This window comes from Macaca nemestrina, chromosome 17, assembly GCF_043159975.1.
Source record: "Macaca nemestrina isolate mMacNem1 chromosome 17, mMacNem.hap1, whole genome shotgun sequence".
In the NCBI taxonomy this organism is placed as follows: Eukaryota; Metazoa; Chordata; class Mammalia; order Primates; family Cercopithecidae; genus Macaca; species Macaca nemestrina.
Window position 1 is genome coordinate 22109527 of NC_092141.1, and position 17085 is coordinate 22126611.

The window sequence follows — 17085 nt, forward strand, 5'->3', positions numbered from 1 at the left end:
GAGAAAACACACCTAAGATAAAGCGAGTGGCCTAAAATCACCCAGCCAGTGGGTGAGAAGCCAAAATCTTCCAGTCCGGAATGTTTTTCATTCCATTACATTGAAATGCAGAATTAATGTTTCCTCTACCTAGGCATTAAAGGAGAGAATAGGGTTAAGCTCACCCAGGGAAGGTCACCTGGCTGGCCAGAGAGGTGGCCCCCACCTTGGGAAATTTACTGTTCACAGCAGCCACACAGTCTTAGAGATCTATATTGTCTGAAATCCAAAAGGAGAATCCAACCCTTTCCCAGACAGAGGGATATTAACCAGGCCCAGGGCCACCAGTGTCAACGTCTCTCAGCAGCTCTTCCCTGCTCGATGCCCAGAAAGCCAATTCATAATGGGAATTCTGTTTTTTCCTGCAAAAGGTAAGGAGAAAATGAGTGTGTGCATGTGTGTGCGCGCGCGCTTGCTTGTGTGCGCGTTTAGTTACATTACTAAAATGTTAATCAAAATCAAGTTAAAAATGGCCTGATTTGTCCACCTGATAATTGAGCCATTTTGAGGAGCAGAGGAGAGAATGCAGAAAATAGCTCTTTGTAAACTAAATAAAGGCAAGCAGCAGTATTATTATCATTTGCCTGTAGACATTCACGGTGTTGTAAGTTTTTTTGACTAAATTTTACTAGATTTATGGTACATACCCTTCAGAATTCAAGAAAGCTTTCAGCATTTGGTGTTTAGAGTTCTTTTAGAACTTTTAAAATGTCCTGGAGAATGAACTTGTTAACAGAAAGTTACATCCACACACATTCACTCTTAAATATGTGTTATGGAGTGTCTACCAAGAAATCCCGTTGGTTTAGTCGTGGCTGCAACAGCATGGTTTCGGGATAAAGGGAGCCTCTGCAGACAGCAAGGGTGCTCAGATCCAGAGTCCCTGACTCTGTTCTCTGTCACAGCTGTGGTTCTTCACAGCTGCATTGGGCAACTTTCTTCCCTTCCCAGTCTGGCAAGTCCTACCTGGGTTCATTTCTTTCTCATTCATGGTGTCTGGAGCACTTTGAGTATTTTGTGATTATTATTATTATTATTATTATTATTATTATTATTGTTTTTCTTGTTCAGGGAAAATTTCCCTTTCTACCCATAATACTATTATTTTGGGGCCACTTGTCTAGTCTGCGACTATTCCCACCCATTCCCTACCCACCCATTGCCTCTCCAGTCCCTGCACATTGAGGACACCCCACTTCCCTGACACCAGCTTTCCTTGGTTAGAAGTCACACATTTGGGTTTTCATCATCGTTATTTTTTACCCTTCCTAAGTGTTTTTTGAGTGCAGAAATGTGCACAAAATTTAGAAAAGATAAATTGTCTACTTTTATTTGAACCAACTAGTATTTAGTTTATGAAAGTTGAGAATTCAAAACTCTAGTTGTTTTTGAATCTTTAAAGTTCAGTTTACAAACTTTCTTATTCTATTCTATTCTACTTAGCAGATTTTCACAATAATTTCTAAAGGGCCTGGGAATAATGTTGGTTCCATTTACAGACCTAGATAAACCCCATCCATCCTGGTATATTACTCTACTAAGTTAGCATTTCTACATCTTGTAGTTTTTACTTTAATTTTGTTATCTGTCTTAACAAATAAAACTTTCCCTCATCCTAAATAACTATTATAAATATAAAAATACACTTAATAAGGAGAGCCTTAATTTATCTTTGATATTCTAATATAATGCCCAGACTTAGCATGATTTTATCTTAAGACCTGAAGTTTAAGTCAATGACTCAAACATACATTTTAAATGAACATTATAAGATTGTCAGTTCAACAGGCCAAATCATTCCAAGTACCTCAAAATGTTTGATTTGAGAAGTTTTTCATGAGAAGCACATTAAATGCATATAGATTTGATGGGCAATGTTTATTGAACACCTTTTTTGTGTGTGTCAGGCATTCTTCTACATTGTTATTATTATTATTATTCTTTGAGACAGGGTCTCACTGTGTCACCCAGGCTGGAGTGCAGTGGTGTGATCTTGGCTCACTGCAACCTCTGCCTCCTGGATTCTAGTGATCCTCCTGCCTCAACCTCCTGAGTAGCTGGCACTACAGTCATATGCCACCACACCCAGTGATTTTTTTGGTGTTTTCTTGTAGAGATGTTTCACTATGTTGTCCAGGTTGGTCTCAAACTTCTTGACTCAAGCAATCTGCTTGCCTTGGCCTCCCAAAGTGCTGGGATTTTAGGCATAAATACATTATTATTTTTCTAATGAGAAATTTTTAAAGAAAATTTTAATGGTGGGATCTTGCTATGTTGCTCAGGCTGAACTCAAAATCCTGGGCTCAAGTGATCCTTCTACCTCAGCCCTATGAGTAGCTGAGACTACAGGTGCACACCACCACATCTGGCCTCTAGATTCTGTTTTAACACAAATAATATGCCACGATTTTCAGGCTTTTAAAATTTTCTTTGGTAATGCTATATTTTCCCAAGGTTAAAAGGTGCTTCCCAATTTATGGAAGATAGTTAATTCAGGTTACTTAAGACTGGAGTCTTGTGAATGATCACAATGGAATACATGGAGCCCCTTGTTACAGTTGTCATTTCATGGACTTTGAAATGTAATAAGGGTGGGCCTCTTTGGTCCTGTAGCTCATTCCTCTGGCTTGAAGTTTTATTCACATAGCTCCCCAGTTCTTCTCTTTATTCACAGAAATCTGCAGATTCTATCCAGGTTGATCACCTGATGGAACTTAATTTTTTTTTTTTTGTAAGAGTTGTAAATATATTTTTTCCTTGACTTCTTAAGACTATCGTACCATCTAAAGACAATTGATGGAATCTCAAGATATTTAAAAGTATAGTTTCTATTAAGTGGTAAAGATTTTTTTTCTTGATGTGATTCTGCATTCTTTCATGGTCTTAAGACCTTACAACTCTGATGAATATTTAAGATGATATTCAGTTGAATTTTGGATAGTATTTAAGATGACATTCAGTTGAATTTTGGATAGCTCACTTGGCTCTCTCTGACTTGCTGTTACAATTTATGAGGCCATTCTAACAACAGATACACATATGCAAACATTTATGCACAGTGGGGAAAATTTGATCTCACAGGCCTAGTTTCCACTTTCTCTCCTCAAAAAGTGTAACTTTGGTTGGAATAGAGAGGAGTTGAACCTTCTTTTATTCCCTTGTGGATTATGTTGGAGAGGTAAATCAATATTAAGAACTGTATGTAAGAAAAAGGGAATTCCAAAATTTGCAATGGAGTATATTGGTAAAGGATAGCGTAATTTTAGCCATTTCCAACTCATCTTTCTTTCAACATTCATTACCAAATATTTACTGAGCCCCTACTATGGGTCAGGTATGGTTCCAGGTGATTTGAGATATACAAGTGAACCAAATGAACAAAGGCAGATGATAACCAATCACCATAATACAATGGTAATTTATATAATATCCCAGAAAAGACGAAATGCTATGGCAACAGGGAACAGTGGAGTAGGGTAGTGGGGGAAGAAGAAAGGCAGTGGTTACCATTTAAATAGGGATATCTGGGAAAGCCTCACTGAAATGGGATAATTTGAGCAAAGATATGAAGGAAGTAAAGGGAGTTAGCTATGCAGATATGTAGAGGAGAGGTTCCTAGGCAGAGAGGAGCTGCAGCCAAGGCATAATTGAGGACAGCAAGAAGCCATTATGCCGGATCAGGGATGAGGAGAGCTCTAATGGGGGCAATTCAAGGAGGGCCTGGTGGCCTTTATGGGTGTTGGCTCTTCCTCAGAGGAAACTAGGGAGCCATTGTAGAGTATTGGGCAGAGCAGTGACATGATCTGACTTATGTTTTCAGAGGGTCATGTGTTTGGAATAGACATTTAAGGGGCTACATTGAATCACAAATTGTCTATGATCTAGGCGAGGGAGAATGGTTTGAGTCAGTATGGAAGCAGTAGAAGGCGTGAGCAGCGGTTAGGTCTGAGGTAGCCTTTGAAAGTAGAGCCAAGAGCATTTTTGACATTGGATATGTGATGTGGTGTGTTTTATTTATAAAACAAACATATAGTTTGCTGGAATATTTCCAGCTCTGTCTATTGAAAGAATTTCCAGAACTAAGACAGATTTTTCAGCTTTTGAATGAAAGGGTCAAATTGCAGTGCATGCAGTTTTACATTTTACTCATTTACAACTTGTCATTTTATTCATGGTTGTGAATGGCTCAGACTTTATGATATGCGACCCAGAAATGGTTTCAAAGACCCCAACAAAACCTACTCGTATTCCACATTGAGATAATCATTTAAATTGAACAGAAGCACATTCTTCATGGTCTTTGGAAGCAGCTCAGCCCTTAATGATTGGGATTCAAACAGGCAACACAGTTTTCATTTGAACGTGTTATTCAGATACAGCAATGATAAAAAAAATAATATTGAGCTGGAGGTAATTTTTAAGCATTATTTTTTTTTTCTGATAAGAAGGATATCTGCTTACCATTTAAAGAGACTCAAATTGTTACAGAAATATATAATAGGGAAAGGGAGACTGTCCTGTAATCTTGCCCAACAGTTTGTTGAAGATGCTGAAGGGAGAAAAGACAGCTGGGCTGGAACGCGTCTACCTGAAGACGTTTTGAAACCCCTCTAAAGTTTAATCAAGGGAGTCGTTGGGATTGCTCTGGCCACACACAGACTGTAATTTGTTTGCGCTTTGGCCTAGATTTGCTGGCCCAGGCTGATGCATTTCTGAGTGCCCAGGAGAAGCACAGCAACTTAGCCCCCGCTAGGCGAGGGATGCCCGGCAAGTCCCAGAAAGGTTCTGTTCCGTCCAGTGCAGGCAGCGCCGTGAGGCTCAATCTGACTGCTGCTGGCTCTTTTCAGGCCCACCGCCTCTCTGCTCCAGACCGGGAGGATTTGATGCCCTTCAAAATGTAGAGTCTATTGATCTGTTCCATGTCCACTAATGTGACTGCAGAAGGTTAAATATGGATTTGGCAAGAATTATGAGCTGCCCACAAATGTTTTAGAGATGGTCTGAAATGCAGACATAGAGAAAGGGGCAACTCAGGGGCGGGTTTTGTGGGCACGTGTGCATCTCCCAAGGTGAAAGTTATGTCCTCTGTGTTTAATTGGCTTTGCAGTATGCTGGATCTTCAAAATACAATACCCATACCTGAAAAATTAGTATAAATGGGAGGAACACAAACAATGTCAAAGACAAAAAAAAATTCTCTTTACACATGTCTTACACATTTTTGATATTTTGCGTGTATTAATAAGTCACCCTGTCATTCTCCCACTGCACTCGAGAAGGTAGAGTATTGAGAGACAGAGAAAGAACATAAAATCTTCTGTAGAAGGCAGACTTTTAACATGTTGGGACAAAGAACAAGAATTTAGCAATATGTTACTAAGTGACAGATTTAGAAAGTTCTTTGTCATTTGATCTTCAGGCTTTTCTCTCCTCTTGCTTTTTATACAAAGCGTGGGCAATAAAAATAGTTCTGTTGGTTTTCATATTGAGTCTGGTTTCACATCTGTCTTTTATGTGGTGGTAGCTGTAGTATGCTTGAATTCATAGAAAATCCCTCAGGGAATGCTTACAATCTACTCTTGGGATATTTTCTAGATTTTTGTGTAATAAAATGTGTGTGCATATGGCCTGATTCATATTAAAGTGGATTTTTGCTGAACATTTCAGCCTCGGAAAACCTAGGTATGAATCTTGACTGTAATATCTCCCAGCCACGTAACCAGCAATAATATTACATCGCCTCTCTCAGGTCACATTTTTTGTGTGTAAAATGCTGATAATCACAAGTCACTCACATGACATGTCACAGGGTTGCTTGGTGTGTTACAAGAAAAATATATGAGGTAGTAAATTGCAAATGATAAAACCCACTAAAGACTAATTATTAATATTGAAATATTTCTACCTTTATTTGAATATTACCATTAAGAGAACCTGAGAAAAAGTCCTAAAACGGAGTTTGGAGCTCTCCTTGAGTAAAAGAGATGTGGAAATGATGGGAAAGTTCAGGCTTCTGGATTTAAGCATTAGCCCTGGAGACAAACTAAAAAGGGAAGGGAAGTTTTTCTAAACAGGCTTATGGATAAGTAGATACCTCAGAGATGTGTCTTTGACTTTTCAGGCTGCTGTAATTGATTTATTGTGTCTGTGTGAAGTTTGTGTGCAAATGTGATATTAACCCGTAATTATACTCTAGAAGTGTGAATTAAATAGGCAATTAAATGTTATGAGACTGAAAGGTGATGCTACCCCAGAGGTATGGTTTTGTAGGATCAGACTTCTATTGTGTGTGTTGGTTTCCAGAATTAAAAACAGCACCTTACTCCCTCGCCAGCTCCACTGGAAAAGTAACATGGGTCTGCATGATTTAGAAACCTTTCTCTTCTGCTGGTTGTAGGGTGGGGCTTAAAATGAAAAATGAAACACTGCTTGTCTCGATGATCATATCTAAAAGCATATGATGTGCCAGCAGATACAGGAACAAGAAGTTCTGCTGGTTTTTTCTCTGGCTTTTTTAAGAGGGTGAGGTAGAGATAATATTCTTTCATCTTCTGTACAGTTCTAAGGGCATTGTGGATTCTCAAAAATTACTAAACTACCCATGACAGTTTCAGATCTGTGGCACGGATGGTTTAATAGATTTCACCAGTTATTTGCTTCCTGAATGAATATTTAGCTTTTGTCAAGTTCAGGAGAAGAGAGCACTTTAAAAATCAGGAGAGTGACAAAGCATATTTAGTTTGTGGATGAATGACAGTAACTGCAGATGCAGCAAGTAGAACCAAATCAAAAAGTCATTAGAAATGCTAGTTGATGCTAATTGATTTAATGTGTTGGAATATCTGAGAGTTCAAAAGTAGCTTCAAATAAGCTGCTTTGTGATTGTAAGCCAGCTTCAACACTTACCAGATGGGAACCTTTGGGAAGGTTGCTTAGTCCCTCTGAGCCTCAGTCTCCTCATTTGCAAAATGAAGGTAGACCTATTGTAAGGTTTCCATAAATTATTACAGTTAAGGTACCTGAAAGTATACCTAGAACATCACACTCACTCATTAATGCCAGCTATTATTTAAATATTTTAGCAAAATAATTTAAGCAAGAAAATCTCTTCATATACTGAAATTCCTTGTAAAGCCAGAATAAAAACAATGTGTTCAAATTCTTTGGTTGGCTTTTTTTTTTTTTTTTTTTTTTTTTTTTTTTTTTTTTTTTTTTTGGACAGCGCCTTGCTCTGTCACCCAGGCTGGAGTGCAATCATATGAGCTCACTGCAGCTTTGAACTACTGGGCTCAAATGATCTTCCCACTTTAGCTTCCTGAGTAGCTGGGATTACAGGCACATACCACCATGCTTGGCTAATTTTTATTTTTTTATTTTTAGTAGAGATGAGGTCTTACTATGTCGTCCAGGCTGGTCTTGAACTCCTGAGCTCAAAGAATCCTCCCATCTTGGCCTCCCAAAGTGCTGGGATTACAGGAGCCTCCGTGTCCAGCTGTCTGTTGGCATTTGTATTATGACATTTGGCACAATTGTTATGTTAATAGACTTGCTGAGAAAAAAGGGTATTGTGCTAGGTGAACCCAGGTTTCATTTTTCCTGCATCCCAGCCCTCATTGTGATTTAAAGAGGGACACTGACATGTGACAATAAAAGATAATGCTGATGTGTAACCACTGGGCTTGAAATGTTCCTTACACATGACGTAAGACAGGCGTGCAGCAAATTCCCATTAGACAATTCATTTTCAAAACAACCTCTGCTATTGCTATCCCAGTTGCATATACAACATATATGGCATCTGGCAAAAACCATATCCCAAGAGTCTCTCTATCTACGTGGAACTGACTCCTTCTCCATCCTATCAGACATACCTCTTTCTTTCATTTTTTCTGTTTCCTCCTTTCCCTCTCACAGTTTTACCATACTCTTTGTTTTCTTTGATTTTTTGTTCTTTTTCCCTGTCATGTCTGAAGTTTTCCAAAAAAAGTTGTAGCCATCCTCTACTACCAATTAAGTGACAGAAACACAGAAATTAGGCTCTCCTTAGCAGAGTATGCTTTACTCAATAAAGAAAGGAGAGCATAATTTGGCCCTTCTAAATGTTAAAGTCACTGCACATATCTTTTGTTTGAATTAATCATGGTTTCCGGTAATTGTTGAAGTGAGGGTTAACTTATTTATTTCTGTAATTCTTCCTGCCAGCATATGAAGACAGTAAATGGTAACTTGATCCTAGCCAAAGACTCCAAAAAAAAAAAAAAAAAAAAAAAAAAAAAAAAAGGAGGTAGTGGTGGGTTGTGCTTCTGTTGCTCTGGGGTTATACATTTCTTAGTGCTCTTTGGAAAAATAAATGGAGATACCAATAGGCATAATTATCACAAAGCGAAGGAGGGAAGGAACAATGAAACTGACATGAGAAGAACTGCGCATAGGTTGGCACTTCCGAACGTGGAAGTGTTGCTGCTGGGGAGGAACAGAACATACTGCTTTGGGCTGAGCTCTAATCCTGCAGAACAGGAGACCCGGGAAGAAGGGGAAGAAAATGTGGGTGTAGCACAAAAGAAGCAGAAAGAAAATGAAGCAGTTTCCAAGGAACAGGTGACTAGGACTCACCTAGTTGTGAAAACAGATCAGCTTCTTTTCTGAGTTCTGTTTTACTATTGAATAAAGTATAGTGACTCCTTAGACACTGCCACAGAACCTTGTCATGATGAATTGTCCTTCTCCTTAGCTTGCAGTAATGGGATTGTATACTTCCTTCTCTAGCTAGACTGGCAGCCCGTCCCCATGTGCTATTCCTCAAGTTGTGCAACTGCACAGCCATATTTTCTTCTTTGTTCAAAGAGTGTGCATGTGGCCTTGGAGACGTCACTGTTTTGAGCTGAAGTCAGTCTCTCTTATTCTGGTCTCAAGTTTCAGTGGGTATCTCCCTGTATTCCAGGCACATTTTCCAGTTGTAATTTTTCTACTTTCTACAATGCTTAAAAATCAATGGGAATTGATCAAGATGTAAGAAAAACTGAGTTGTCTTTGGAATGCTTTCACGCTTTGTGATGGCCTTCTTAGAATTAGGACATGGAGAATGTGTCTACCTCTTTAGGGCCCACACTAGGATGTGTGGGACTCTGGGAAAGTATTATTTTGTGTGGGTCTCCCATTTATACAAGCAATTCCTTTGAAAAATGTTTTGCAAAATTTTAAACATATATGAGGTTTAGTGATTGATCACTGAAGATTTAGAATGACGGGTAAAGAGGTGCTGATGTATTTGTTTATTGTCCAGACTACTTGATAATTCTTTGTACCATCCCGACACTACCTCTTTCCTTCTGGATCCAGAAATCATCTCTTCATATTAGTTATTGTCAAATGTGCTATTCCTGGGTAATTCATATTTCCCACTGTGAGAAAAGGGTAGCAATTTTGTTATTATTCAAGACCTATAGCTTGTCAGAACCTGTTCGTGTTGAGGCATTCTGACTCTTCTTGCCTCTAAAGTCCCCAATGCTATTTGTTTCATGCTGGCTGCATCATTACTCACGATGCTGTACCATCTATCCTGCTGCCTGTGAATACTGGCTTCCGATGGCGTTTTAAGAGGTTGTGCCCGTATTTCTTTGAAGATGACCACAAATGCACCGAGTATGCAGGAAAATGTGCACAGTCATTTATTTTATGGTCATGTTAAATTTACCCTTTGGAACTTTATGGTATAAATATAGAACAACACATTTTCCAACCATGTCTTCTCTTGAACCCTTGAGGCTGTAATGACAGCATTCCTAAAATGTGATCCTCTTTTCATGTTGACTGCACCCCTGGTTTCCTCACACTGTTTCCAGTGGAGGAGCAAGAAGAGTGATCCCATTTATGCAAGGAATCCCTGACCCTTATCTCGCTCAGCTTAACCTGGGAGGGCCAGGCACCACATCAGCTAGAGGAAAGAATGAACATGGATTGGAAGAGCCTGCTGGTGTTGCAGAACAACCATCTGGAAAGCCCTTGGAGGAGGTGGGTGAAGCCACCCTTGAGCACTGTGGTGCTTCCTGCAGAGGGATGGGGCGATGGCCCTGGGTTTCAGCAGCAGCAGGTGCACAGCATAAACCTTGCCTGCCACCGCGGGTGCTGCAGAGCAGAGGCAACACCACAGTAGCAGCAAGGGGGATAACTGAGGAGGCAGGAAACCTCGCATGCAGCTCGAATCCAAGGGCTGCCTGATGCCTTTTGGAAGCCCAGAGTCCTGAACTCATCCTGTGACCGAGTGAGTGAGAATCATTCAAAATCAGGATGTCAGCACCATTCTGGTGGCCCAATCACACACCATCCCATGACAGCAATCCTGTGCCAGTCAGCAGAATCAATCCACTCCCTAGGCTGCTTTTCTGGAACTGGAAATCAGTCCCAGGGCCCCAGGATGACTGCAGGCATGATTTCTGGAGCTCTTTGGAATGTCAAGCCCACCTCGTGCATAAGAAAGAGGGTTGGAAAGAACTCTAAAGGGGAGAAAAGGGGACTGGGTACAAGCAAATCCCCATTTGAGCTCAGGAAACCTGCCCAGACCACACTACCAGCTCCAGCCAGGCCCAGGAACCAGAGGGTTGGGGGTGGGAGGGGTTCTCAGAAACTATCATGAAAGACATTTTCATGGGCCCCTGAATCATGAGGACTGAGGAAGGAGCCCAGCTCACCTGTGTCTAAAGCGAGCCCTGCTGTTTGTTTCTTTCTGCAACAAAAAAGAGTGGAAAGGATGAAACAGAGGGTAGGCATGGAAGAGATGAGGTCAAGTATGAACTGCTCTTGGAAGCCTGAGTCCTGATAAGGGCTATCCACAAGTTGGCCCCTATTCAAGGGCTAACAGTTTTTCATCAAATAATTGAACTAATATATAAACAGTTACAGCAGCAGCAACAGCAGCAACAAACGCTTCTATAATGAAGCTCTACCAATTCTGCACTGGTGGGAGAAAACACAAGAAAGGACATTATTCGGTCAATGGACAAAACTAGAATATGATTGTTAGAGTAGAAAAAATTATTGTATCAGTGCAAATGTATGAAGTTGATAAGCCCATGGTGGTTGTAGAAAAGAATATCCCTTAGGATACACGGAAGTATTTAGGGGTAAAAAACAATGTTCAGAAAAAAATTATCTATTTATCTGTCTGTCTATAAATCATCTGTCAGTCTATTAATCTACTAATCTATTGATCATCTATCATCTATTGCAAATGACAAAGCAAATGGGAATAAACTGTTAACAGCAGCAAAATCTGGGTAAAGGCTAAATGGATAGATGGTCTTTGTACTATTTTTATTTTTGTGACTTTTTGTAATGTTAAAAATTATTTCCAAATAGAAATTTAAAAAGGTTATCTCAACACAATGGATTAATTTTGGTAAAATTAGTTATAACAATGTTTTCTTTCCTTCCCTTCCCCCATCCTCACTTTCTCATCCCCCACCCCCTTTCTTTTCTTCCTCTTTCCATTTTCCCTTGGCATCATATAAATGAATACAGTTGGGAAACTTCTGGCATACTGGCATGTTCCACAGATTAAAAGAATTTAAAATTAAAGAATTAAAGGGAAGTATTGGCTAGATCCAGGATGGGTGAGATGGCAACAGAGTTGCAAGCAGAGGCAAGAGGATCCAGAACTTGACTTTGTGTTTCTATAGCTAATACAAAAGTTGTATAGAGAACTTGAGTAAAAGAATCACAATAGGCTGGTCGCAGTGGCAAATCCCAACACTTTGGGAGGCCGAGCCGGGCGGATCATCTGAGGTCAGGAGTTCGAGACCATCCTGGCCAACATGGTGAAACCCCATCTCTACTAAAAATACAAAATTAGCAAAATTAGTTGGGTGTGGTGGTGTGCGGCTTCCCTTCCCTTCCTTTTCCCTTCCCTTTCCTTCCCTTCCCTTCCCTTCCCTTCCCTTCCCTTCCCTTCACTTCCTCTTCCCTTCCTTTCCCTTCCCTTTCTTTCTTTCCTTTCTGGCTCTATTGCCCGGGCTGGAGTACAGTGGTACAGTCTCAGCTCTCTGCAACCTCTGCCTCCCGGGCTCAAGCAATTCTCCAGCCTCAGCCTCCTGAGTAGCTGGGATTACAGGCATGCACTGTCATGCTTGGGTTCTTTTCGTGTGCATTTTTAGTAGAGATGGGGTCTCGCCATGTTGTCCAGGCTGGTCTCGAACTCGAGAGCTCAGGTGATCTGCCCACCTGGGCCTCTCAAAGTGCTGGGATTATAGGTGTGAGCCACCAGGCCAGCCTAGAATGTCCTTATTTCTAACCTAATGGTTGCCAAGGGCATCACAGCATGCCATGGTGGTTAGTAATGTGGGCTCTGGGAAAAAAGAGTTTGAGTTTAAGCTAAGCTTTTGCACTTCCCATCTGGGTGATCTTGGATAGATGGCTTCATTTCATCATGTATCAGCTTCCTCACCAGTAAATGGCATCTGATAGGAATATCTTTGCCTGAAAGTACCAGAAAGTATGACTTACACTAGCTTAAAGAGAAACCCAAAGAGCAGGTGCTGTTGATCAATAGTGTGAGAGAAATGAGGTTTTTTGTTTCTGCCATACCGTGTGTGCGATTCTACTTTTCATACAAAAAGAAGGGAAAAGAGACATGGGAGAATTTTAGCTGAGTTGGCCTTTTTGTCAGAAAATCAATGCTTTTCTCAAATTTCCAATAAGCAGAAACTCACTTATGGGCCTGATTTGTGTCTTCTGACCACCTTTGCTTGAATTTGGGAGAGAAAGGAGATTATAGATACGGCTTAAATCAGACAATCAAGAGCATGGGTTATAGTGTGTTACAGGATTCTGAATATTAAATGAGCTAACGGCTGTAACGTTCTGAGAAAAATTCACTAGTGCTCAATTGTTAGCTTGTTATCGTATTCGTAATACTAATAGAAGTAGAATTTTTGTGTACATATTGCAAATATCATCAGAAATAATTCTGATAAAACCTGTGGAAATGGAAAAAGGATGAAGTCAACAGCTCCCTCCTTAGTTTCACTCTTGGAGAAGGCTTAGAAGGAAGTGAAGCATTGAGGTGTAAACCACCCGCGTGCTTACAAACACCAGTGATTGACCCCTCTGTAGGCCAGGTAGGAGTATGGGACCTGCTACGATTGAGAAGGGCTTGTAGATTTCAAAGAGGATGCTGGGATTCCAGAGTAGCACATGTGGCTGCACTTATTCACTTATTTTGATTATAATAATATATGTGGTCATCAGTTTCTCCCTTATTTTCCATGTGGATGGGCTATATTTATTTTCTTGGGGTTGGCTCAAAGTAGACACAACAATCTTTGCCTTGAACATTTTCAGTGAGCCATGTTGCCCCTCCTGGAAGTGGGGGTGCTTTGTCTGTCCACTGGGGCTCCATGGACACAAGTACACCCACATTTTATTGGTGGCTCTTTTCCAAGTTGCTAGCTTGGCACTTTTCAAAATGTGCTGAATGGCTGTTAGGAACTTGTCTCTGCTGACTCTACTGGGCTCAGTTTCAAATCTCTCCTAATCCACTAATGAACCTTTATTAAAGTGGGAGACAGAGGGTGAATCAGTCTTTGGATGCATTATTAAAATAAAGTAGGAGCAATGAAATGATCAAAAGAGAATAATAACAAAGGAAAGCTCAGTCTCTCCACCACCCTCTATTCAGTTCTTTAAAGCTGATATTTTGGGGGAAGAAATGTCAATATTATTAGATTAGTTTTCAGTAGTCTTTAATTTTGTTTTATTTTAACTTTAATTTTGTTTTATTTTTCAGGGAAGCTCATGAAGAGACTGTCATTCACCAGCAAACCCCTGCCCCCTCACTTTTTCTTTTTTGCAATTGGAAATTCAGGTTGAACTGCTCTGTAGCTATTCACTCACTTCTGCTGGTCAAAGGCCCAGGAGGATTTAAATGACCAAATAGGCCATAAAATGCCAACCTTTTAGAAGCGTAAAAAATGTCTGCTGGATCAAACAGTCATCATGAACCACCCCTAGATTCCTCTGCCACCCACTTTACTCCCTGTGTCTGGGACACCCTGAGTCCACAGTGACTCTGTGCCAAACTATAAAGAAACCACCATGTACCTTTTCAAAAATGTCCACCTGTCCTCAAAGTCACGAATCAAGGAAGAGATGGCTTCCAGATATGCAACTCAACTTCCGACAGCCATCACCCTCTAAAATTTCCCTGTGTTTTCACTGAAGTTATGCACCCACTTCTGCTGGTTCCTGGCTCATATAAACATTGAGCAAGTAACTTTCCATTAGACCCAGAGGATAGACTAGGATAGACTTCTGAATGTCTGAAAATTCCTGGTCCTCAACAAACCCGTGTTCTGCTCAATAATTTATTTTGTAAGAAGAAGTTATAATAAGTCTAGTCATTAAATCAAAAGAGAAAAACCTTAATTAAGTATAATATTGCTTGGTACTTGTTTTTGTCCGTTCCATTTCTTCATTACCTTTTTGATTGGTAAAATAAAGATCATTACACAAATCTATTCTCAAATGTAGCCATGGATGATTTGATTTCTCTTTCTCTCTTTTCTCCCTCTGTGCATATATACACACACACACACACACACATATATATATACACACACACTCAGAGAACAGAGTTGTCTCTCTATATATGCACACACATAGCATGTATATATATGTGTGTGTATATATACATATATGTGTGTGTGTGTATATATATATTTATATGGAGACAGAGAGAGGAAGAGAGAGAGAGAGAGAAAATAGAGAGAGAAAGATGCTCCTCAACTTATGATGGGGTTATGTTCTGATAAACCCACTGTAAGCTGAAAACATTCCAAGCCAAAAATGCATTGAATGCACCTAACCTTTCGAACACCGTAGCTTAGCCTAGTCCACTGCAAATGTGCTTAGACAGTTAACTTGTAAATGTGCAATATTTACAGTGGTCTACAGTTGGACAAAATCATCTATCACAAAGTCTATTTCATAATAAAGTGTTGAATATGTCATGTAGTTTATTGAATTCTGTACTGAAAATGAAAAACAGAATGGTTGTACGGGAACTTGAAGTACAGGTTCTACTGAATGTGTTTCACTTTCATACCATTGTAAAGTTGAAAACATCGTAAGTTAGGGACCATTTGTGTATACACCTATATGAGATATATGTAAATAAGATATATATGTAAACGACATATATGTCAATGAGATATATAAAAACATATAAATAATACGTAGATCTCCTTGTTGAATCCTACTGTGTACAAGACATAATTTTTTATGGTGGGATTCATCAGTGAAGAAAAGGAAGGAAAGCAGGAAAGCTCTCGGCTTCACAGAGCTCATACTCTGGTGAGGGAGACAAAAATTACATAGAATATAAGAAGGTGAGGGCCGGGCATGGAGGCTCATGCCTGTAATCCCAACACTTTGGGAAGCCAAAGTGGGTGGATTACTTGAGGTCAGGAGTTCAAGACCAGCCTGACCAACATGGTGAAACCTCATCTCTACTAAAAATACAAACATTAGCCAGGTGTGGTGGTACATGCCTGTAATCTCAGCTACTTGGGAGACTGAGGCATGAGAATCACTTGAACTCAGGAGGTGAAAGCTGCAGGGAGCTGAGATCGCGCCACTGCACTCCAGCCTGGGTGACAGAATGAGACTCCATCTCAAAGCAAAAAAAAAAAAAAAGAGAGAGAGAAGGGGGTAAGTACCGTATGCAAAAGCAGAGCCAGGTGGGGGACAAGAGTCTTAAAGAGTTGTCATTTACCCATTTAGATGATATGGTCAGAGAGGCCTCCCTGAAAAGGTAATGTCTGAGCAGAGACTTACGGGCAGAGAGAGAACAGGGTGAGAAGATCTCTGGGGGAGGAGTAGAAAGTGCAAAGACACAGGCAGCGATGAGCCCCATCCGGTTGGGACAGAGTGAAAAAGGTGTTCAGCTGGAGGGACCTGAGAGGTGAGGGTGGCAGGGCAGGTGGAGGTGTAAGTTCAGCAGATGGTGGACACCCTGGAGGCCACTGTGAGGCTCTGGTTCTCCCTCTGAGTGATTTCAAGGTCCATTGCATGGTTGCAGCAGAGAAGAGAACAAGCCTTATGACCTGGTTTCTCTTGAAGAGGATCATTCAGGTAGGCGCTTTGAGGAAAAAAACCAAAAAAACAAAACATAGGAGGGTCTGGGAGGATGTAGAAAGCCCTATTTGTAAGGCTTTGCGATCTGGGTATATGTCCACTGAGCAGTGAACTTACTGTCTCAAGTTCTGTATTCTAGTTGGGACTCTTCTGCTAACTGCTGGAGGGTATTGGCACAATCCCCTTACTGTTTTATTCAGAAGGGAAATAGAAGTGAACACTAAGTGTTTAAGTTTGAGCCAATTTCTTCTTAATCCCTATGATCTGGAGCCTGCTAGGATCCTCAAGTTTGTTTTTCTTTTTTTCCAACACCAGAGCGTGTGTCTTTGCTTGCCCCACCTCTGTCCTCAGTTTCTTTACTAACAGCGCTGACTTCCCTTCCCAATCCTCTCAGCACATGCAGAAGACAAGAAACAGAGGACAGTGGCTTTGCTAAACCCTGAATTGTTCCAAAGTTCGAAGTTGTAACCCATGAGCTATCTCTTTAATGAATGCAGTCAAAACTGGATGTTAGAAATATTTTGGAGGTTAAAGGAAGAGCGACTTGCCCCTCCCTACCACTGAATTGTTTAATATTCTAGAATTCATGTTACACAGTAAAAGACAGACAACTCTGTCTGCAGTTCTGGGACTGGGATGTGCCTGTGCATACACGCATCTGCTCTGTTTTGGTTTCACTTCACTTTAGTTATTTGATTTGGTGTCTGCAAAACCCTGTGTGCACATTTTTATGAGCCTTGGGACAATTTACTGCCAAGCTTGCTTGAACTCTAAAATATGCCTCCAGTTTTGGAAAACCACAAATTATTTACCAAGGAGGCAAGGAAATGGAGGTCACTGGGCTCATTTCTTACATAATTTTCAACTTCCTTTTTGAGGCCTGACATCTCCCGGCAGTCACAGTGATGTCTTCCTTAG

At 40.5% G+C, this 17085-nt stretch overlaps 1 long non-coding RNA gene across 1 annotated transcript; it reads left to right on the forward strand.

Annotated features, from left to right (window-relative positions):
* Positions 1-8916: 8916 nt before the first annotated feature.
* LOC139359477 (uncharacterized) lies at positions 8917-14467 on the forward strand. The gene is made up of 2 exons (XR_011615511.1): positions 8917-10050; positions 13820-14467. It is a non-coding gene; the product is annotated as an uncharacterized lncRNA (long non-coding RNA).
* Positions 14468-17085: the final 2618 nt, after the last annotated feature.